Here is a 24,589-nt window from a genome sequence, read left to right as displayed (position 1 = left end):
ATTTACTGTTTGCAAGAGATGGGTGGCTTGGTAAATCTTACTGCAGAATCGCTTCATGAGGGCTATTGAACATGAGCTTTCTAAACTCAATTCTACTGCAGAGAAATCTGACATCCCCATTACCTTGAGAAATCTTACTCTCACTGAAGTTCTGAAAGAGTAAGTTAAGTAGGTTCTGAAAGGGTAAGTGTTGAGAATTGCCAACTGTAGACACTCAGGTTTATTCTTACTTTTCCCTGACAAATTAAATCTGTTTATCCAACATATCTTCAACTAATGTCTCCCTAACTCTTTCCTTCTTAAACTTCTAAAACTCATTCCCTCTGTTTATTTTTTTCTATATTTTAGTATGATTTTGACTTCTCATTTCACTAATTTTCTCCCTTAAGTTTATTTTTATCAAAGCATTACATGCAAATCTAACATAAGTAAAGGTTAATTTATTTAAGTTTAGCATCAAAAGGTTATATATTCTTAAAAAATTAGTCTCTTGTTTCTGCCCTTCCATTCTTCCATTTCCCAAATACAAAACCTTTTAAATCTTTAAAATGTTTTTCTGAGAAAAATTTCAAAGTAACGGGAATTGATATGTTATATTTGACATTTAGTAAATATCAACTTCCTCTTTTGTCAGGTATTTTAAGTCTCATATCATTGTTTTCTTCCTGTGTTTTACTACTTACATATTTATAATATTTTGCTTTAGTAAATGATTGCCTCAATTTTTCATTTCTGCTTATATTTCATTTTCCATATTTTAGCTTCCCCTGCAGATACTTACGTTTAACTGCTGTGATACACGCACACATATACAATGGCAACCAGTGTTCGTCTGAGTTCTTCCTGGGTGCTTTTCTCTGCTACAAGGGACTGGAAGCTGCCTGGAAACTACATGTTCCAGAAATCTATACTAACAGTATTCTAATTTAGATTCCACCAATAAGAGCCACATGGCCAAGTTCTGGAAGTGGAAAAGAAGCTGCAGTCGTCATGGCAGACAAATATAACGTTCAGCCAGTGGTCCCCTGGCTTTCTTTTACAGTCATGCACCTCAGTGCTGAAGGCAGTTGATTCCTGATTTTTCCCATATTGTTGCAATCTTTTGATTGCCTTAAAGCTAGTAATGGATTTCCTTGACCTTCATGTCCCCAGACTTTCAAACATCTTGGACACCTAATTCCCTCAAATAAACCTGTCCCTGCATCAAGAACATAAACTTCCTCAAGCATGGTCTGTCATTTCTCAGATTTTCAATTACTTCCTAAAAGCTTGCTTTTAGGAAGGAATTCCTAATTTCATCAAGATTGAGTTTATTTTTCTGACTCTCAGATAATTTAAATACTACACATTTTAGCAATAACTTATTTATTCAAAAGTTAACTAAATACCGGTTCTATGCCAACTAAGAGAACATGAAAAAAAAGTATAAACCTTCCCAGCACTTAAAATGTATTAATTAAGCCTCACATAGAAAAAATAAGGTAGTATTTATATAAAGTAAGTATACTTTATATAGAGTAAAATAAATCAGTTAGATGTAGTAGCACAAGATTATTGATGTCCTCAGAAACCAGGCCAAAATATTTTTTGAAGACATGGAAGCTGAGGTAGTATATTTTGAGAAAACTGGTATAGCTTCTGAGTTAGCCAGCACTGACCACAGCTATATCTCAGTGGTTCCAGTTTCATATAAAAGAAATTAACTTGTAAAGTGAGGAGAGAAGCATGACCAGTTGGGGTGGGTCAGGCCTTCAGAACTCCAGAGATGGTATTACATGAAATAAAATGTTCAGTGGGAAGGTGGGCAAAAAGAAGAACAAAATCACAAACATTTGTCTTAGTCTAAGCATGACATATCCAAGAAATCTATGGAAGTCCAGAAACTGAAGTTGAAGAATGATTTTAACTTGGTTCGGTATTTCCGTAATGGTGATAAATACAAGTCTTTTCTAAGGTGTCTCTTCAACATGAGCAGTTCTGCCCTCTCTAATGAACTGCTCCTTCTGTCCTTAACAATTCCCAGCCAGTGTCTTTGATATCTATCAGTGTCAGTACTGTATTTACTAGCACAAAAGATAGAATACAGAGGGTCTGAACTGCAACCCCTATTAGAGACTCAGACATGTAAATCAAAGGGGAAAAGGGGAAATTCAAAGATGTATGGAGAGGTCTGAGTCTAAATAGGAAGGAAAGAAATGTGCAGTTTAGAGCTACACTCAATTGAGGGATGAGGTCCCACATGCAGTTTGACATATGTTGACTTGGAGATTTTAGATGAGAGCAGTATTTCTAATCTTTGACATGTGTTTTGGTAGCTGGAAGAAATAATGGAAAGAAGATAATTGTGATAGGCAGATAGAAAGAGAATATTCCAGAACAGTGATTCTCAGTCCTGTTCTACCCAACACTCCCTTTTAAATAACAACTATTTTGTAATGCCTACATTACTACACTGAGATGAGATGAAATCCATAGATTTTGAACCTACCTATATCTGTTTTAAAATTCAAATAATATAAAGTAGCAATTAAGAAGAATAGTGAAATATAATAAAGTACATGTTTCCACATATAAATGCTTAAGCGGGACTACTATGGTAACTCCAGAAAAGTATTCAGATTGCTTGCACCTGTGTGTAAAATAACCAGAAATGTGGTAGCAGGCAAAAACACGTTTGTCATCTTGGTTACTTAAGTGCCACGAGGGTAATTGTCATAGCTCATACAATTTTCTAAACGTGAAGAACAATTCTTGATCAAGTTCCAAAGGAAAATAATATGTATTTTTCTCAATTTACATGTTAATTGTATTCTTGTAAAGTTTGGTGTACATGGAAAACATACAGTAATACAGTATTTACACATAAATGGAGTTAGGTTCTCAATTATAAATGGCTTTGCATCTACATAAATATCTAGGAGAACCTGAGAAGTTCTTGTGTGATGTCAAAAACCATATATTTTAGGACATTTGGCATTACTGCATTATCTATGTACCACAAATAGCATCCACCAGAAACAATGACACAGTAAAATTCTCCACAAATTCCCCAAATCTTTCTAAGGAGTGGTATCAGTTGTTATTAATCTCTTCTAGGGACATAGAGTAGGATATTTGTGAATATGATTGGATTCAGGAAATACCTAATAGGATTATCCATCCTTAACCCATTCCTGACCCATCCAAGGGATTCGTCTTGGGATGTTTCCATTTTCTTTTTTTCTCAGATTCCTTAATTCATATCCATTTTCTCTCCCATGTAATGTTTCTCAGGCTTTACTATTCATTTGGACCCACTGCACAGAAACAGAATTACTGGATCAAAGAGTGTTAAATTGGAAGGGTCATTAGAGATTACCTTCACATTAGAGCCAAAGAAAGAGAATCCACGAATTGCATAGTGTGTCCTAATTGTAGGCAGAATTTCGAGTTGAAGAGCTCCAGGATCTTTAGAAGATAGATTCTTGATCTTTTTAGACACATATATGAAATACATAACTTTTTTAATGTTTTTATTTTGATATCATTAATGTAAAATTACTTGAACAAGATTATGGTTACTAGACTTTCCCCACTATCAAGTCCCCACCACACACCCCATTACAGTCACTGTCCATCAGTGTAGTAAGATGCTATAGAATCACTACTTATCTTCTCTGTATATACTGCCTTTCCCATGTTCCCCCATTAGCTAATCCTAATGCCCCATTTTCCCCCTTATCTCTCCCTTCCCACCCATCCTCCCCAGTCTCTTTCCCTTTGGTAACTGTTAGTCCATTCTTGGGTTCTGTGAGTCTGCTGCTGTTTTGTTCCTTCAGTTTTTGCCTTGTTCTTATACTTCCACAGATAACTGAAATCATTTGACACTTGTCTTTCTCTGCCTGGCTTATTTCACTGTCCATAATACCCTCTAGCTCCATCCGTGTTGTTGCAAATGGTAGGATTTGTTTTCTTCTTATGACTGAATAATATTCCATTGTATATATGTACCACCTCTTTATCCATTCATCTACTGGTGGACACCTAGGTTGCTTCCATTTCTTGGCTATTGTAAATAGTGCTACAATAAACATAGGAGATCTTTTTCAAACTGGGCTGCTATATTCTTAGGGTTAAAATACATAATTTTTTATTTATTTCTGCAACAATGAAAATGAAACAATAATGTTCTAATAATTATAAAGCATTAAAAAAACACATAAAACTTCTAGCACTGGGCTTTAATTCCACTAATTGATGTTAGTCCTGAGGTCTCTACCCAGCTGGTATATGGTAAGCCTGTCCACATGCAAATACTTATCTGTTCAATTCTTGAACAACTTTGTAAATTTTAGTGTCCATCTTCTTTCTGACATTCATTCATAGTGTATGTTGCCCATAGTTGGTTATAGTCTTGTTGGTGCTGGTAATTACTTGTAAATTATACCAAAACAAAATCAATTTTTTTCCTTCTCTGGCCATTTGCAAGGCATTATAACTTCTGTTCATTTATTTTGCTCATTTATTTCTCTCATGTCATGATCTCTTTCCTTACTTAGCCCATCAACCTTGAGAGTGATACTTTGATATTTAAACAGAGTCCCAGAATTCGAAAAAATAATATATTTTAGTGTACAATGGTGTTTGAGAATCAGCAATAGCAGCATGTAGTCTCCTTGTTCACAGTACTACTGATGTATGTGTGTACATGTGTATATACATGTGTGCATGTACACACACATATATACTTATGTATGCATATATATCCATGTGAACATGTGTACATATGCAAACATGTATAAGGACACACAGTAATGAAATTACATCATAGTCTCTATTCTGGTACTGACTGCTAATACAGTACCCCTTCAGCCATTCAAAGGATTCCAAGGGCCTGTGTGGTCATACTTGTTGTATGACACAGTATTGCCCAATTAGGGTCTTTTCATTTGAAAGTATTTATATATATAAAATTGCTTTAACCAGAGATCTCCCTTCCAAAATATGTATAAAGACAAATATCCAACCCCTGTAAGGAAGAGCTGCCTTGCTCACTCTACATTAGAAAAGAAACTTCTACATGGACAAAGAGACTCCAGGATGCTTATAACTTACAGAAAAGGCACATTATGTCCATGATTTATCTGGATTTCATTTATTAAACAGATTGGAGGGGTTTTTTTTCCCTCTCACTTTTGCTTAACTTTCCTATCTTTGATTTATTTTTGACATATTTTAATGGATGTTTTTATAGTAATAGAGAAAGCTGAGCTATTCATGTCAGACCTACTCCGCCATTCTGGGGTGACTCATCAATATGTCCAACAGTGTAGAGAATAAGAACACAGCCTATGCAATCTGGTAGCTCCAAACATCTACTCCCCATCCCACCCTACATACATATAGAACCAAAAAAAGGATTTTTATGATTTTTTTTTCATTCAGGCAGGGTATCCTTAGTGACACCTCATTAATTTTGTAGTGTTTAATTTAAAAGGGCAGGCAGGCTAGTACATAATCTTGTGTCAAGTAAAGACAGAGTTATTTATATGGCAAAGCACCAGATGAAATGTGCAAGTTCCAATTGACTAATAAGTATATAATTCAAGCCAAATCACATTAGGGAAGCCTGTGTAGGCTCCAGCACAAAAGCATCCCACGGGAGTGTGGTGAGATCTTTTTGCATTGAACTCACACTTACACAAATTGCAAAGTTCTCATTGTTCCAATTTTACTAAGAAGTTCCCCCTTGAGAATGATGCCTGCCTCCTGAGCAGAAGTGGGGGTACTCTCCCCATGTTTACTGGAGCTGTAACAGTCATTTCTTCAAGTTTTAAAGCCTTTATCATAGGGTTGTTCTGAGTAGTAATGAAACAGGTAAGCAAAGTGCTTAGCATACTGCCTTACACACCCGACAATTAATAGATGGTAAGTATTCTTTTTCTGCTCCTTCATTCATTCTTTCAACAGATAATTACTGAGTGTATCTTTACAGTTGGGTGTTGGGAGCCAGGTAAATGACAATAGCTTCAATAGACAAAGTCCATGCTCTAGGTGGAAAGGGGGCAGGGGCCATAAACAAAATAAGTAAGTAATATTATATATAAATATATAAATATAAATATAAATATAAATATAAATATAAATATAGTATGTCAGGTGGTGAAAATGAATAAAGTAAGACAAAGGAATCAACATGCTAAGTGTTAGTATAAGGTACACAGCTGTTTTTATAGGTGATTAGGGAAGTGCCCTCCATGACAGTGACAGCTAAGCAGAAACATGAAGAATGGGAGGGGTGCCTCCTGCAGCTGTCCAGGGAGGAGCAGTTCAAACAGACAGGGAGGAAGATGCAAAGTCCCTGTGGTTAGATGGGGTTTTTTACTTAGAGTTCAAGTCAAATTCACATCCAAGTCAAAGGGAGGAAGATGGTGAAGGAAAAGGAAAACATTGAATTCATAAGTAGCTTCAACATATTGGGCACTTATTATATGTGCTCATTTCATCCATAACAAGTGTTCAACAAATATTTGTAGAACAAATTTATAAATAGCTATAATATATTTGGCACTTACTATATGCTAGATGCAGTTCTAAACATAATTTATGGAATAGCACATATAAATTCCAAAAATAAATTCTAAATGGGTAAACAACATCATTAGTAAAATTAAGATAAATTATTACCCAAATAGATTGACATATCTGTTAAACAGCCAATAGTCTAGATATATGTTTACTTATGTGGATGCCAAATGCTTTTTTTCTGAGTTTGATAGTCTCTAAATAAAGTCTCAGAATTGCAGAAAGTATCATGGTTTCATCTTTATGCTTGCCAAGGGCTTTCATGGCATCCTACCTTCAGAAGTCAGGGAATCCTTTGCCCAATACACAGGTTGAATTTGAGTTTCTAAGAAAGAATGGAATGAAAAATCATCTGTTCTCACTCTAAGCACTTCCCTTGCTCAGCTTTCATAATTTGTAAAAGAAGAAAATTTCTTTTCAGGTCCCCAGAATCATCACTGCAGTATTGTTTCAAACTTCCTTCTCCTTCTCTCCCAGCTGAGTTCTGGCATATTCCAGGGGTCTCGTCCTTCCTCACCCGTTCCACAAAAATTAGCCTAGCCCGAGGTTGCTTCTGTTTTTACCTTGCACATCATTACATTTATAATTTCTAAAGGCAAATTCATTCTAAATAATTTCTAATCTACTCAATAAAAATAACAGCTTGAAGCTCCTATTATATGGTATCTAAACTTTTAATTTACCCATAATTCTTTCAGCAAGGTGTACTAATTTTGTGTCTGGCATCATTTTAGGTTATTGGTAATTGCAAAGATAATGGATTACACAAAAATGTGATACAAAGAGCTTTGATTCTTAAACTGATAACAGTGGGATGCACACTGGATGGACATAGAAAGAGAGCAGAAGTACTTACGACACATGTAAATGTTGTTATCAAGTGAGATTTCCTAATAACCACGTAGTTATTAAGCTGCTTTTACATTGCTTGCAGTTTATATGCTACAGCTTTTTTAAATTCCAAATGACAAGTTTGAGGCTCTTACCTTGATTTAGCATTTTGTTCAACATAGTTCTCGTTATAATACTGGGACACTCATTTTTGCATTTGGTAAATTGATTGTTCTGGTTCTGTCACTGAGCTTATAACCGCGAGCAACTTTTTAAAACTCTTGAACGCTTTTGGACTGGATTTCTAAACTCCCAGCTAGTTCTAACAGTCCATGGTTACACCTTATGAGGATAATCAGAAAATGCCCCGAAGAGTGTGTTCTGAGTGTGTTCTCTCAAGGATTTTCCATAAGGCCAAACATTAACTATCCATCAATAGAAGATTGAATAAACAAATTATGGCATATGATATTGGAATAAACACGTTATTTATAGTGACTAAACAGTATCTACTAACTGTCATTCATCCCTGAATGCAGAAACAGTTTATAAATCATGTACAGCTTGACCTCATTTGCAGAAGGATATTAACCACAGTGCAAATTTCGGTAATCTCTGGAAGAAAGAATTTCAGATAAATTTTATTTTCATCTTCATAATTTCTTCACTGTTTGACTATTTTTTACAATGCTCCCAAATAGTTTTTGGATTCAGATAAAAGCTATCTTAATGTTGGGAAAAGTAAAATTGACTATGCTAGGTTATCACAATACACGTAAATATGACCTTATGACTATGTAAATGATTGTGCTCTCCCTCTGGGTATTTCAGAGCTTCCTCAACTTATCTATACACAGAACAAAAATCCCATTTCATTCAAATATTGGAAGGTACTAATGGTAGAAGAGAGAAAGGGCGATGCAAATGTTTAAGGCTGCTGTTGTGACTATACCTTTCTGTCTGCATTTTAAAACATTGTGTTCATTTTCCAAAGAGGAACAATCTGGTTCTCAATGTACTGATCTCCCACTTCATTTTATTTATTGGTCATAACAAGCAATTAGCCCATTAAGGAGATTTCTATTCAGTTTCTCCTGAGGAAATGCGAACTGCTTTACTTCTTCCCTCTGCCTTATTAAGTAAAAACTGCAAACACTCAGACTCTTTGTACCTGAATCCAGTCGGCAGAGCCTTTTTCAGTTGCAAAGTGGAATGGGTTAGCTGTTCAGTCCCCACTGCTTTAAAATTCTGTATTCCCAATTTAGAGTGTCAAAAGCTGTAGCTAATTATTCTCATGGCAATGATAATCATACCAATTATAATTCTTAAAAGAACCGAGGAGACAAGAGTACTGATAAGACTCGCAAAGACAAGGTAGGGGAAAAAAATAGTGATTTCAAATATTATAAACCTGAACCTGCGTAGACTTTTCCTTTTGGAATGAATAACAATTAAAAATGTACGCGGATCAAATCATCCCTGTTGAATCTGTTGGAGGTGGTGAACCATCATTCGTGTCGTCTGGGCTGTTCCCAGGCCTGAGGGCCGACGCCTGCTTCCTGATTGCAGCTGTCAGACCCTTTTCTTCCCATTTTAGAATTTATCAGAAAAAATGGTTCACAGCCATTTTAAAGAAATGAAAATTATAATGGGAAATACACTGTTCATTCAAGAGAGTTTATCTTTAGGTAACTTTATGGAAGCTAATAGAGGTTAAAGAAAAACCATGAGTCACGGGTAAATGCTTTTATCCACACATGTACAAGAACATATGTTCCTTTCTGTTTTACTTCTAAGCACATGGAAAACTTGTGTTATGCTGCATTGGTAATAGTAACACAAGGAAAATCACCTAGATTATATTTTTAAGCCAGTCCTCAAATATTTGACAAATTAGTAAGCAACAGTTTTTATTTGAAAATTATACTCATATTTCATGTTAATTATGATGATCAGAACAGGCTTGGGATTAATTACAATCTACTAAGTCTACAAAAAGATTTATATACTATGATTACTAGAGTTTAAATGGTAGGTAGGGTCACAGAGAATATGAAGACCATAAGTTTGCTGAAATAGTGCAATATATTATGAGTATTGAAAAAACCTGTTTGCTGTTCTTTGTTCTCTATTTTCATAGGAAGCTGGTTTTGATGAACCTGTCATACTTGAAACTCTCCACTAGGGAAGACCAGCTATATAAAAAGCAGTGGAAATGTGTTTTTCTTTGTCTTAGTTCAGGCTGCTATAACCAAGTGCCATAGAATGGGTGGCTTTTAACAACAGAATTTTATTTCTCCCAGTCCTGGAGGCTGGAAGTCTGAGATCAGAGTACCAGCATGGCGGTTTCTGAGGGGAACCCTTCCCCAGTTACAGACTGCTGACCTCACAGTGTCTCCTCACTCTGTGGAGAGGGTGAGCAAGCCCTCTGGCCACTTCTCATGAGGGCACTAGTTCCATTTATGAGGGCTCCCCCTTCATGACCTAATCCCTCCCCAAAGCCCAGACCTCCTGGTACCATCACCTTGGGAGTTAGCATTTCAGTGTATGGATTGAGGTGGGGAAGAAACACAGGCATGCAGTCCATAACACCCTTTAAATCACTTTTTGGAATGAGTTGAGAAGTAAATGAACTACTTCAATCCACAGGAACTTGCTGCCTGTAACAAGAACATGCATCATGGGTTGCTTGAACACAGATGGAGGTAGAGATGCCAACGTCATCGTAAGCCTCCCTCTGAAAGAGCTAAGTACTGAGATGATTTAGGGGGAAACTGAGCTATTTCTGTCCTACTTAAGCTGCGATGATTTCATCCTGTTTTTACTACTGCTCTAGATGCCTTCTGAAAATAATGTCACAGCCCTGTGCCACCACACGGCTGAGAGCAGGCCTTCCCGGAAGTTCACTGAGGACTCCCAGCCACGGTGCATCCCTTTCTCTCCTCTCCCTGCTTTCCACTCTCCCACATGCCCACCTGCCTCCCACTTTCCCCTTAAATGTTCTGTAGCTGTCAGGTTTCTTTCACAGAAATAAGTGAAATTATAGTGAGACAAGTGTTTGACTGGTAGAGATGAAAAGAAAGACTTTAAGGAAATTTAAAAAAAGGAATTGCTGCACTTTCTGAAAACCTTAAAGAGGAGGAAGGGGGTTGATAAAGGGGGTGCCTGTCCAGGAAGCTCTCCTTGCACACTTAACTTTCAAAAATGCTTCTAATAATTTCCCAGGGAGCTGGTGCTGCATTAAACTGGGTACGAACAAAGCTTCACTGCAGGTCTGAAACCAGTTAAGAGCCAAAGAGCCTTTCTTTCTGGCCTGAATATCCAATGCCTCTGAGGTGTCAGTCATGATGCATGACCTCTACCTGACCAAAGTCATATATTTAATAAGTGGTAAAGCCAGGTCTGAAACCTAGGCCTTCCAATTAAAAATACCACATGTCATAGGTGATACAGTTTAAGTCCAAGAATGTTAAGTGGCTTGCCCAAGATCTCATGCCTAAATTTACAGGCAAAGTAGACACCCAAGCCCCAGGCTTCCTCATTCTGAATAGGTAGCCTTGCGTCTTTGTATTCTGGCTGGAGGGATTGTTGTGGTGTGAATATGTGTGCTATTTAGTAAGATAAAGAAGGTTTGGAGTGGAAGATTACAGGTTTAATTTTAAATATGAAGAGGTTGGCCTGTCTGTAGTGAAGTTAAATGGAATTCCATCAGGTATATGGAGCTAGTGTTCATGGGAGATACTTGGACAGGAGATAGAGACTTGGAATTCATGAAAGTCAGATAGAAATTGAATCTAGAGGAATGGATAAAAATACCCAAGGTGAGTACATTTAGTTAGAAATGGATTTAGAATTCAGCACTGGGACATGATAGCATTTAAAGCGCAGCAGGAGGTAATGTCTTTCAATGAGGATGAGAAGAAATAACCAGGTAACTGGGTAAATTGCAAGAGGGTTTTTATCTGCCGTCATGAAATAAAATAATAAATAAATAAATGACCTCTTAAAATGAACTCCTTTGGCAGCAGAGCCTGACCTGAACTGACATGAGGAATGAATACTAAATTCCCGGGCATCTCCTGATGTATCGTGATGAAGAGACATATCTAGAAAAGTACCTAGGATGAGAATAATGACCTAATTGAATGAACCATAATTGCATGTGTCTCTCAACCTGTTTGTGTTGTGCACCAATTAAACCAGGGTCAGTGGGGCCGTGATGGTTTAGCCACCCTGCCCTCAGCAGCTCCCTCATTTTTTGTCTCTTCCTGTCAGAACTTCTTGCTGAAGAGGTCAGAAAGCCATTGCTGAAGGCAACCCTCCCACACTACACACTGAAATGCAGGAAATAAACATGGGAAGGGGCTGAGAGGCCCTGACCCTATTGTGAGGATGACTCAGGTCCAAACTTTATTAAATGACTCCCTTTAGTCTTACCCTGGTCTGTAGGTCATAGTAGCAGCTAGTCATTTCTTAAGAGACACACAGAAAGCTCCAGCTGGATATTTTTCTCAACCCAGTATCCAGTAATACTGGGTATCACTCACACATACTTCAGAACCCTTCCTGAAATAGCCAGCACCCTCTTCCTGTATTTGGGGTTTGTAAAGGGACTCACGTCAGAGAGTGAATTGAGGAGTCATGTCTTCAGTGAGGTCTGTTACACCAGGCTGTTCTTTGGCCAATCTGGAATTTTATCTTCCTGTAAATCTTATAGAAAAGTTGCAGTGTTTCTTCCATCTGCTCCTGTGGATCCATGAGCCTGTGGTCAGAGGTGGGGAGGAGCAGGACTGCTGCCTGTCATGGTCACTGCCTCCCTTGGCTCTGCCAGTTTTCTGCCTCCCATACCCAGGATTTTGCTGTTCACTCTGAAGGTCTGGGAGTCCATTTCACCAGCAAGGTCTTCACTGAGCAGCGGCCCTGAGCTGCCACATACAGCCATGGGGTTCTTCCCAAAGTGCTGGCTCACCATCCTCTCCTCCCATGAGTATGATTTCTCAAGACATTGGAGTGGTTCCCTCTTCCAGGTCCTCCCAGGGGCCATGGATGGGCGTCAGGTGTGGGAGTGTAGGCAGTGATAAATCAATGCCAGCACTCCTTTCTCTGCAGGTGTTTGGATCATTTCTCCTATTGTAGTTGAAAACATTTCTAGCATATTGTCTTGATATTTTTAAAGAGAGTGGAATTTGGGCTGACAGAATACAGAAAGGATACAGTTTTGATGGAGCAGGATTCTATGATGTTGGGCTGGATGCTTTTGGGTGTGGGCAGATGCACAGCAAGACCAGCAGCTTCTTATAGTTCTGCAGTTGACTTTAAACTGCTGAGTTTGGGTCAGAAGCTTTAAATCAGCCATGGGTATCTTCAGCTCAGGGGCTGACTACACTTTTTATTCCAAAAGTAAATGTTTATTTCTTCACAAGAAGAGATTTAAGCAAAGGTTCTTGGGCTGCTACAAAACACAGTCACAGATCAGTGTCAAAAGGCAGATGTTCTAAGTCAAGAAGTGTATGTGTGTGTGTGTAGGTGTGTATAAAGATAAGGTTTTATAAGCCTTTTAGGCATTAGGAATGAGAAAAACAGTTTTTGCTATTCTTAAGTTAGCTTATGTGGCTAGAATGTGAGCACCATAGTGAAAATGAGCAGGGTTGTAATTTTAAGTGATTAATTCCTAGCTTAGGGAGGAAGTGTGGATGGGGAAAATTTGTATTAGTCTTTCCTGGTTCAGCACTCCTGTGATTATGTGAATAAGTTTCTCAAGTCTGGGCTTCTGTATTAGCAAGGGTACTGACTAATGGACCTAAAATTGTGTTTTCTACGAGTCCCTATCAGTAGGTGATGTATCGAGATAGGTGATGTATTCACCTCTATCTTCACCCTTTGCTTCCTTTCTAAGGCATTTCTTAATCTGGTCAGGGAATCTGGAGCTATGTATTGAAAGCCTTTCAGAAATATCCAGGATTCATTCAATGAACTATGCAAACATGTAGAATCAGCTCTGTCTACACCAGTTAACACATTCAGTCAAGAATTCCTGATCAATGCATCTATATTGGTAAACCACTGGTTCTGGTTCTAATCAATAGTCTTGAAATAATGAGACGTGCTTACCACCCAGAGAATGTGGAGAATTGGCTTTCCCTTACAGGTGGCCATGAATAAGGTCATGCCTAGGTTTTGGGGAGGTAGGTAAGTCACTCAAGAGAAAGGAGGCATCTCATTTCATGAAGAGAACTAATGAGTGTTTGGTGCCACCAAGGATGAAGACAGGGGACTCTGGATTTTCTCAAGCTCCCTCAGAATAGCATTCCAGCTTTCAAGGCCATGCACTTGCCTAGTGTGTCCTAAAGTTTCCATAGGAGTTATTTCAAGACTGTCAGTTTAAGTGAGCTGATAATCATGAAGTCATTGAATCAGCCTTCTGGTACAAGAAGAAAAAATAAAAGCTCAGCCTCCATGCGGCACAAAATGAGAGATTCTTTTAACATAATCATAAAAAGAAAACCCTTTTAGCTCACAGAAAATCATTCTATAACTTGTGTGGAGGATGTAGGAACTTCAGATTGGCAAGCCTTTTTCTTCAGCTTCCTGGCATTGTGAGAAACAGTCACCCATATTCCCAGTCCTTGCATTCAGCCAGCCTTCCTGGGAGAGTCCACTCAGTTCCACAAAGCTGTGCCTTCAATGGCACTCCACTGTAGGTGACCACAGGTGATAATTAAATTTGTTTCTTCACCACTTCTTCATGAAGTACTAAGGTCAGATTCCCTAATACTAGCTGATTTTTATTGCTTTCAACTCTAACCAAACCAGAACACCAATTCCAGCTCTTCTCCATGGTGGTTTGTTATGTCTAATCACTCCTAGACACAATTTCTATGTCATCAAGAGAAGGGTTTTAGTGGCTAGCAACCAAACCAAGTCTGGTTGGATCAGGAAGAAAAGAAGGGTTTTGAAAGGTTATTAGGGTATTCACAGACTTGTTGGGGATTCTGGAGAATCAGGCAGAGAAAACCGTGGGAAACAGACTCTAGACGAAAATAATACCCAGGTCAGTTCTCATGGGACACATCAGCTGCCTTTCCTAAGCACAGGATTCCAGGGCTTGCTCTGTGGCTGCTCCCAGCTTAGATCTCAGAGGCTCCTGCAAGCACTCACTTCCCTACTAGATCTGTGTTAAATGTTGCTAGCTCCAAATTCAAAGTATGTCCAATTGGTCTGATCTAGCACACATATTCATGACCTTCACCACCTTATTTGGTGTTGGCATAGAAAAGCTGCAAAAGCAAAAAAATTCAGATCTTATTTTCTAAAGAGCAGGAGATAAAATCCACTTCCCACCAGACTGTGTGAGGTGTAATTTAAATGGCAGAAAGAAGGCTGTGGAAAATTAGCCAATGTTCACTCTACCCTCTTACTCTGCAACAGTCACAATGATCACCATCTTCCCTTCCTGGAAGATTCCAAACTCCTTCTCTTAAAATCCCCATTGGAGACTCTGTTCTATAGATGTTTCTATGGCTGGCTTCTCCTCATCATACATGACCCACCTTAAACGTCATGTCCTCAAAGTGGCCTTCCTCTGCTACCCAATTTAAGGAAAGTGGCTTTTCCTGTCCATTCCCATCAATCACACTCTATCTCCTAACTCACATGTCTTCTTTGCATCCCTCTTACTATCTGAATTTATTTTACAGAGGTATTTAAATGCTTATTACCTGCTCTTCCCATCCAGAATATAACCATCATGAAGTCAAAGACCTTGTCTGTGACCTTATTTGTTTTACTTTCACCACTGAATCCCCAGCTTCAAGAATAGTGACTCTCCCATATCAGAGCATGTTACTCAGGGAATAAATAAGTTAATCAAGTCTGGAATAGGCGAAGGCCCCTGTGGAATCCAAGGCCTGGACGGAGCAGGAATGCTGGGACCCCCCACAACTCTGCTATGTGTTATTATTGGCTTTCATACTTCCCAAAAGAGTGCTCAGCATGGGGTGTCAGCTTCTAAGCTCAGCCTGAATCTAAATAATGCATGATTGTGAGAGGCTTTGAAAATATAAAAGACACATCAATTCTGAGTTTTATTCTCAATGCATGTGGATTGTTCTGCAGGTACCACTTTCTGGCCAATCAAACCACACATTTTGTGAGATGTAGAGGTCCTACTGAGTAAATCACCATTTCAGCATACACTGATTTATGGCAATTTCTTGTTGAAATGATGAACTCTGCATGCCGCCATGGTATGTGCATTTGACATGCCCTGGGCCACATGACAGATGTTAAAAGTCTGGGATTTTTACCATTCACCTTAGGGAATTAAATGTATTTCCTGGTGTCTCTAAAAGGGTCAGAAAACATGAAAACATCCTAGAGGCAAGTCCCACTGATCCTGGGACATGAGACAAAATTTACAGGGGTATCTGAAGAGGGCAGTTCTCACATCCTGCTTCTAAAATGACATCAAATATAGTTTACACACATATCGCTAAGTAAATGATGATTTCTTTGAGACAATTATGTCTTGGCTTTGGATTTTTAATTTGACCAAAAGGCAGAAGTGTATTGTTCAAAGACCCAGGACCAAAGTCATGAATGACAGTTCTCTTATTTCTGCCATTTCCTAAATATACGGCCTTGGGCAAGTTACTTTACCACTATGAACTATATAATATTGAAGAAAATAGTCGAAAAGGTTGTGTGGTACTAACATGCTTGATCTTTGAGTTCCAGGAAGTGACCTTTACCGTGTGATGTCAGTGGGAACCTCTTGATGATTCTGAGATGAGACTTGGTTTGATGTTGAAAACATCATGTCTAAGTAGTATTTTTTTGACATTTGTTTCTTTCCTGTGAATTATAAAGACATTCTCTTTCTAGGAGTCTTCCTCCTTCAGGAAAGTATTGTCTATTAACTAAAACCAGGTAAACATTTTAGATTTCCATTTTAGAACTGCCTTTGTCCATTTGTAAGGAGCCAATGTTATGAACTCAGACAATGACTCATTTAGCTTTGACAGGGGAAACTTGCCATCATCTTTAGAAATTCCTTCTCTTTTTGTTAGCCCTGCAGAAAACCATCTCCATTTTCATTACTTTCCTTTATCAGTGGTTATGATGTAAGCTCCTGATGTGACTATAAGAAGCTCCTGATCAGCTTTGGTGATATCTTCCAGGAGGAGGGGTGAAGGCAACGAGAGCAGCTCTGGCTCTGCTTTCCGGGGATGGCAGTGGGACTCAGCTGCCAAGCTGATAAGGAACAAGGACTGTGCGCCATCCAAGCAGAAAGCTCAAAGTCTCAAGAACTGCTAGGGCAGAGAAAGGCATAAGACACATGTGACTAGTTCTGAGCATATGTGTTCAAGCTGGAGGAGAAAATTTAAGGGAAAGACTGCTTTCTTGTGCCAATTAGAAGTCCTTCTATCACTCATTTGACAGGCAAACCTATATCATTTGAGATTTCTAAAATACTGCATGTCTCACGCATATGGCATAGGATATTTTTATCTTAATCCACATTAGCTCAATAGAGAAATTACAAAGATAGAACCATGGCAGTATTTCTGGAGTAAAAGTTAGTCACTCTGAAGCCAAATTCCCTTTATATCTCCCCAGTCCCTACCCTCTATCACTCCACTGAAAACAGTGGCCTGTATTCCCCTCATATCTGCTCCCGATGTTTGTTATTATTTAATTAAAAAGCCAAATTTGCTGAACATGCACCAAGTGGCCATTACAATGACAGCACATAAGAGAAAGTATGTTGTAGTTAATTTGCACACTACAAAGTTTTCAAAGTGGTGAAGCCCAAGATACTGTAAACTTCCACCACATGCTTTTATTGTAAAAATGAAAGCCTGCATTTATATGAAAAGATGCCTTGTCCCTCCATGCATAGACTCTTTCTGATGAAGCTGCTCACCTAGAAGCTCAGGTCACTACCAGCATTAGTATTCTATGATTATACATCTTTTCCGCAAAACAAACTGCAATTTAAAAATCTATCCAACTTGCTGTGACAACACAAACTCAGGCTTCTTGGTGTCACCTACAGTAACAATAGATTCTTCAAGGAGGCCCTGACTCACCTCTGCTAGTTTTTTACTTCCAGTGACTCACGCGGCTCCCACCCTAAAAGCCTCTGCCAGCCCCCTCTCTCTCATGCAAAGTTAAGCCACTGTTTTTCTGATAGTTTTCTGAATAGTCCCTTATGTGTTGATTCAAATCATGTCCCTCTGGGGATGGCAATGTACATTCTTGATTTCCTGAGTTTTTGGGGGCAGAATTGGCTGGTGCCCAGAAGCCCCATTTGGTGGTAAGGATCAGCTCTCCTAACATTACTGCTGGGAAGCAGCATCACCTCCCCTCCACTCCGTTAGGCTAACAGAAGGATGTTGTGCCATGGTGGGAAGTGCTGGGTGTCTAATATTGGATGCCTGGAGTGACTTTGACTACTGCCTGCTAGTTTAAACAGGTGGCTTGAATCTTTATGTTGTAGTTTTCTAAGGTACAAAATGGAAGTGATAATAGGAACTGTTTCAAAGCCATGGTGAGGTTTAGGTGGGTTAAAATTGGAAGTCTTTAGGAGGCCTATCACATGTAAGTATGTGAGTGCTATTATCATTCTGTGATTTAGCAACACTTTACTTAAGTTAGTGATTTCTTTTTAATTTCTTTTTATTCGTTTATTATCACGGTATCATTAATATATAATCACATGAGCAACATTGTGGTTACTAGATTCCCCCCATTATCAAGTCCCCACCACATACCCTATTATAGTCACTGTCCATCAGAGTAGTAAGATGCTACTTGTCTTCTCTGTGCTATATTGCTTTCCCTGTGCCTCCCTGTAAACCCCTACATTATGTGTGCTAGTCATATGGCCCCTTAATCTCCTTAATCCCCTTCCCCCCAACCCTCCCCAGTCCCTTTCCCTTTGGTAACTATTAGTCCATTCTTAGGTTCTGTGAGTCTGCTGCTGTTTTGTTCCTTCAGATTTTGCTTTGTTGTTATACTTCACTTATTAGTGAAATCATTTGGTAATTGTCTTTCTCTGCCTGGTTTATTTTACTGAGCATAATACCCTCTAGCTCCATCCATGTTGTTGCAAATGGTACTATTTGTTTTCTTCTTATGTCTGAATAATATTCCATTGTGTATATGTACCACCTCTTCTTTATCCATTCATCTACTGATGGACACTTAGATTGCTTCCATTTCTTGGCTATTGTAAATAGTGCTGCAATAAACATAGGGGTGCATATGTCTTTTTGAATCTGGGATCCTGCATTCTTAGGTTAAATTGCTAGGAGTGGAATTTCTGGGCCAAATGGTGTTTCTATTTTCAGTTTTTTGAGGAACCTCCATATTGCTTTCCACAGTGGTTGAACTAATTTACATTCCCACCAGTAGTGTAGGAGGGTTCTCCTTTCTCCACATCCTCACCAGCATTTGTTGTTGTTTGACTTTTGAATGTTGGCCATCCTAACTGGTGTGAGGTGATATCTCATTGTGGTTTTAATTTGCATTTCTCTGGTAACTAGCGATGTGGAGCATCTTTTCATGTGTCTGTTGGCCATCTGAATTTCTTCTTTGGAGAAGTGTCTGTTCAGATCATCTGCCCATTTTTTAAATTGGATTATTTGCTTTTTGTTTGTTGAGGCATGTGAGCTCCTTATGTATTTTGAGTGTCAACCCCTTATCGTATATGTCATTTATGAATATATTCTGATGGTGTCCTTTGCTGTACACAAGCTTTTGAGTTTGATATAGTCCCACTTGTTCATTTTTGCTTTTGATTCCCTTGTCCAGGGAGACATGTTCATGAAGAAGTTGCTCATGTTTATATTCAAGAGAGTTTTGCCTATGTTTTCTTTGAAGAGTTTTATGGTTTCATGACTTGCATTCAGGTCTTTGATCCTTTTTGAGTGTACTTTTGTATATGGAGTTAGACAGTAAACTAGTTTCATTCTCTTGCATGTAGCTGTCCAGTTTTGCCAACACCAGCTGTTGAACAGACTGTCATATCCCCATTGTATGTTCATGAGTTAGTGATTCTTAAAGGCAGAGTGATTTTTAAATAAACATTTTCTATAATTTCAATCAGGAATTGACATTTCAGCCCATTTATAATACAACTCAATAAGGTAAGTAGAAAAGATAATTTTGTCCCATTTTACCAATGAAATCCTTGATATTCCTAGCTATAAGCTATGAAGTTAGGCAGATATAGGAAAATGATAGCAGTATTAATGTTTACTGAATGGCAATAGCTGGTCAGGCATAGTCACCTATCTAAGCACAATAGCTGAAGAAGCTTTTCTGAAGTATATGTTCTTAAGAATTGTATGTTTATTTAGGACTACAAAGTATAACCATATATTTTATTAAAATCTATGTTATATAACAATTTTTAAATTGTAGCTTTGGTAGTATAGGAGAGAGAATAGAGGGAGTAAGGACTTTCGCATGGGGAAATCAAGGAGGGCTTCACAGAGGGGGCTATATTTTTGGATGGCCTTTAAAAGAAAAGATTTCTCTACAAGAAGAAAGGAGCAATGGCATTTCAGGAGGATATGTTTGGTAACTTCTAGCTAAATTTCTTCTCTTGACTAGTCTTATCCTCATCAGCTAATAATTCCTGTCATCTTTGGGAATGCTGAGACTAAGGTCCAGACAAACTTACCCTCAAAACCTACTGTATTTATGCTTCAGTCACTGTCCTGAGGCTACATGAATGCATTATGGTTATGGTCCTGAGCAGATTCTGTCACTTAAGGGAGCAGCCACAGTAATCCTGTAGACCCACAAAATGTTTGAGGCAAGGAAAAATATACTAACTTCAATTAAGCAACAAACAGCAAGGGAGGTAGGAAGTGATCACATAGTAAACAATATGTAACACCACCACACACAAATTTGATCTGCAAAAATTTTAAGGTCTGCCACCCATTGCCTGTTTCAGAAGTGAGTTGGCTTCCATTCTTTCTTACTTGGTATCAGTGAGGCTCTCTTTATATCCATCTTCAACATAATGTATTTTAATGCCACTAATAATCCAAGAGAATATACCAGCAGTCAACTCATTTAAAGAGAAATGCTTATACCTAAGACATCCCACCCATCACAGTGTCCAAAGCTTTGTTCAGTGCTTTCCTCTCCAAAACAGAAACAAAGTAAAACTATTTTGGAATAGTTTTTAAAACAACAATAAAATTCTTACCCTCTTGTCTTTCTGTTTTTGAGAGCAATCAGTGCATAAAAAAAGGTTAAGATTAGATTTCTTTCTTTGCTTCTTTTTTATTTTTCTTTCTCTCTCTCCCTCTCTCTCCTTCCTTCCTTCCTTCCTTCCTTCCTTCCTTCCTTCCTTCCTTCCTTCCTTTCTTCTTTCTTTTCTGTCTTTTTTTCATTAAGATATCATTGATATTCACTCTTACAAAGGTGTCACCTGAGCAACATTGTGGTTACTACAATCACCCATATTATCAGGTCCCAACACACCCCCTTGCAGTCACTGTCCATCAGCATAGTAAGATGCTATAGTCACTTATCTTCGCTGTACTGCATTGTCTTCCCAGTGACCCAGCCACACACACACCATGTGTGCCAATCATAATGCCCTTCAATCCCCTTCTCCCTCACTCCCCACCTGACTTCCCTCAGCCCTCTCCTTTGCTAACCACTAATCCCTTCTGGGAGTCCGTATCTGCTGCTGTTGTGTTTCTTTAGTTTTGCTTTGTTGTTATACTTCACAAATGAATGAAATAATTTCGTACTTGTTTTTCTCCACCTGGCTTTTTTTAATGAGCATAATACCCTCTTGCTCTATTCATGTTGTAGCAAATGGTAGGATTTGTTTTCTTTTTATGGCTGAATAGTATTCCATTGTGTACATGTAACCACCTCTTCTTCATTCATCTACTGATGGACACTTAGGTTGCTTCTGTATCTTGGCTATTGTAAATAGTGCTGTGATAAACATAGGTGTGTGTATGTCTTCTTGAATCAGGGATCTTGTTTTCTTTGGGTAAATTCTTAGGAGAGGAATTCTGGGGTCAAATGATATTTCTATTTTTAGTTTTTTGAGGAACCTCCATATTGCTTTCCACAGTGGTTGAACTAATTTACATTCCTACCAGCAGTGTAGGAAGGTTCCCCTTTCTCCACATCCTTGCCAGCATTTGTTGTTGCTTGTCTTTTGTATGTTGACCACCCTAAATGGTGTGAAGTGATACCTCATAGTGGTTTTAATTTGCATTTCCATGATAATTAGCAATGTGGAGCATCTTTTCATGTGCCTGTTGGACATCTGAATATTTTCTTTGTAGAAGTGTCTGTTCAGATCCTTTACCCATTTTTAAACTGGGTTATTTGTTTTTTGGGTGTTGAGGTGTGTGAGTTCTTTATATATTTTGTATGTTAACCCCTTGTTGGATATGTCATTTATGAATATATTCTCCAATATTGTAGGGTGCCTTTCTGTTTTACTGATGGTGTCCTTTGCTGTACAGAAGCTTTTTAGGTTGATGTAGTCCTATTTGTTCATTTTTGCTTTTCTTTTCCTTGCCTGAGGAGACATGTTCAGAAAAAAGTTGCTCATGTTTAGATTCAAGGGATTTTTGTCTTATATAATATGTGTATTATATAAGTATGTATATATATATATATATATATATATATGTACATAAGAAAACCCTAAAGAATCCATCCCCAAACTACTAGAACTAATAACTGAATTCAGCAAAGTCGCAGGATACAAAATTAATACACAGAAATCTGTTGCATTCCTATATACTAACAGTGAAGTAGCAGAAAGAGAAATCAAGAAAGCAATTCCATTCACAATTGCATCATAAAGAAAAAAATACCTAGGAGTAAACCTAACCAAGGAGATGAAATACCGATATCCTGATAACAGCTCATGTCTTATATATATGTGTATTATATAATATGTGTATATATATATATATATATATATATATATATATATATAGTATATAAAATGCTTATATTCTAATAGTTTTATGGTTTCATAACTTAAATTCAGGTCTTTGATCCATATAAATTTTACTTTTGTGTATAGAGTAGGATAATAATCCCATTGCATTGTCTTACATGTACCTGTGCAGTTTTGCCAACACCAGTTGTTGAAGAGACTATCATTTCCCCATTGTATATCCATGGCTCCTTTATTAAATATTAATTGACTGTATATGCTTGGATTTATATCTGGGCTCTCTATTCTTTTCCATTGGTCTATGGGTCTAATATTGTGCCAGTACCAAATTGTCTTGATTCTGTGGCTTTGTAGTAGTGCTTGAAGTCAAGGAGCATAATCCTTCAATTTTAGTCTCCCTTCTCAAGATTGCTTTGGCTATTCAGGGTCTTTGTGGTTCCATATGAATTTTAGAACTATTTGTTCTAGTTCATTGAGTAATGATGTCTGTATTTTGATAGGGATTGCATTGAATTTGTAGATTGTTTTAGGCAGGATGGCCATTTTAACAATATTAAGTCTTTGTATCCATGAGCATGGGATGTAATTCCATTTATTGATGTTTTCTTTAATTTCTTTCATGAGCTGTTATCAGGATATCGGTATTTCATCTCCTTGGTTAGGTTTACTCCTAGGTATTTTTTTCTTTATGATGCAATTGTGAATGGAATTGCTTTCTTGATTTCTCTTTCTGCTACTTCACTGTTAGTATATAGGAATGCAACAGATTTCTGTGTATTAATTTTGTATCCTGCGACTTTGCTGAATTCAGTTATTAGTTCTAGTAGTTTGGGGATGGATTCTTTAGGGTTTTCTTATGTACAATATCATGTCATCTGAAAACAGTCACAGTTTAACTTCTTCCTTTTATTTTATCTAGATGCCTTCTATTTCTTTGTGTTGTCTCTTTGTGTGGCTAGGAAGTCCAGTAGTATGTTGAATAAAATTTGGGAGAGTGGGCATCCATGTGTTGTTCCCAATCTTAAAAGAAAAGCTTTCAGCTTTTCTCTGTTAAATATGATGTTGGCTCTGGATTTATCATATATGGCCTTAATTATGTTGTGGTACTTGCCCTCTATAGCACTCTGTACCCATTTTGTTGAGAATTTTTATCATGAATGGATGTTGAATTTTTTCAAATGCTTTTTGGCATCCTTCTACATGATCATGTGATTTTTGTCCTTTTTGTTGATGTGGTGTATGATATTGATGGATTTTCCAATATTATACCATCCTTGAATCCCTGGAATACTTGATCATGTTGGATGATCTTTCTGATGTATTTTTGAATTTGGTTTGCTAATATTTTATTGAGTATTTTTCATCTATGTTCATTAGGGATATTGGTCTGTAATTTTCTTTTTTTGTTTTGTCTTTGCCTGGTTTTGGTATTAGATTGATTTTGGACTCATAGAATGAGTTTGGAAATATTCCCTCCTCTTAAACTTTTTGGAAAACTTTAAGGAGAATGGGTATTAGGTCTGCTCTAAATTTTTGATAAAATTCAGCATTATAGCTATTTGGTTCAGGTGTTTTGTTCTCAGGTAATTTTTGATTACCAATTGAATGTCATTGCTGGTAATTGGTCAGTTCATATTTTCTGTTTCTTCCTGGGTCAGACTTGGAAGATTGTATTTTTCTAGAAAGTTGTCCATTTCTTCTAGGTTACCCAATTTGTTAACATATAATTTTTCATAGTATTCTCTAATAATTCATTGTATTTCTGTGGTGTCTGTAGTGGTTTTTCTTTTCTCATTTTTGATTCTGTTGTTGGTTGTACTCTCTTTTCTTCTTGATAAACTTTATCTATTTTGTTTATTGTCTCAAAGAACCAGCTCCTGGTTTCACTGATTCTTTCTTAATTGTCTTATTTTTCTCCATGTTATTTATTTCTTCTCTGTGCTCTGATCTTTATTATATCACTTCTTCTACTGACTTTGGGCCTCATTTGTTCTTTTTCTAGTTTCATAAATTGTGAGTTTAGACTGTGTATTTGGGATTGTTCTTCTTTCTTGAGGTAGGCCTGTATTGTAATAAACTTTCATCTTAGAACTGCCTTCACTGCATCCCACAGATTTTGGTGTGTTGAGTTGATGTTTTCATTTGTCTCCATATATTGCTTGACCTGTTTTTATTTGGTCATTGATCCATTGGTTATTTTAGGAGTTTGTTGTTAAGCCTCTGTGTGTTTGT

Source organism: Manis javanica, chromosome 2 (genome assembly GCF_040802235.1).
Source record: "Manis javanica isolate MJ-LG chromosome 2, MJ_LKY, whole genome shotgun sequence".
NCBI classification, from domain to species: domain Eukaryota; kingdom Metazoa; phylum Chordata; class Mammalia; order Pholidota; family Manidae; genus Manis; species Manis javanica.
This window is presented reverse-complemented; position numbering follows the sequence as displayed.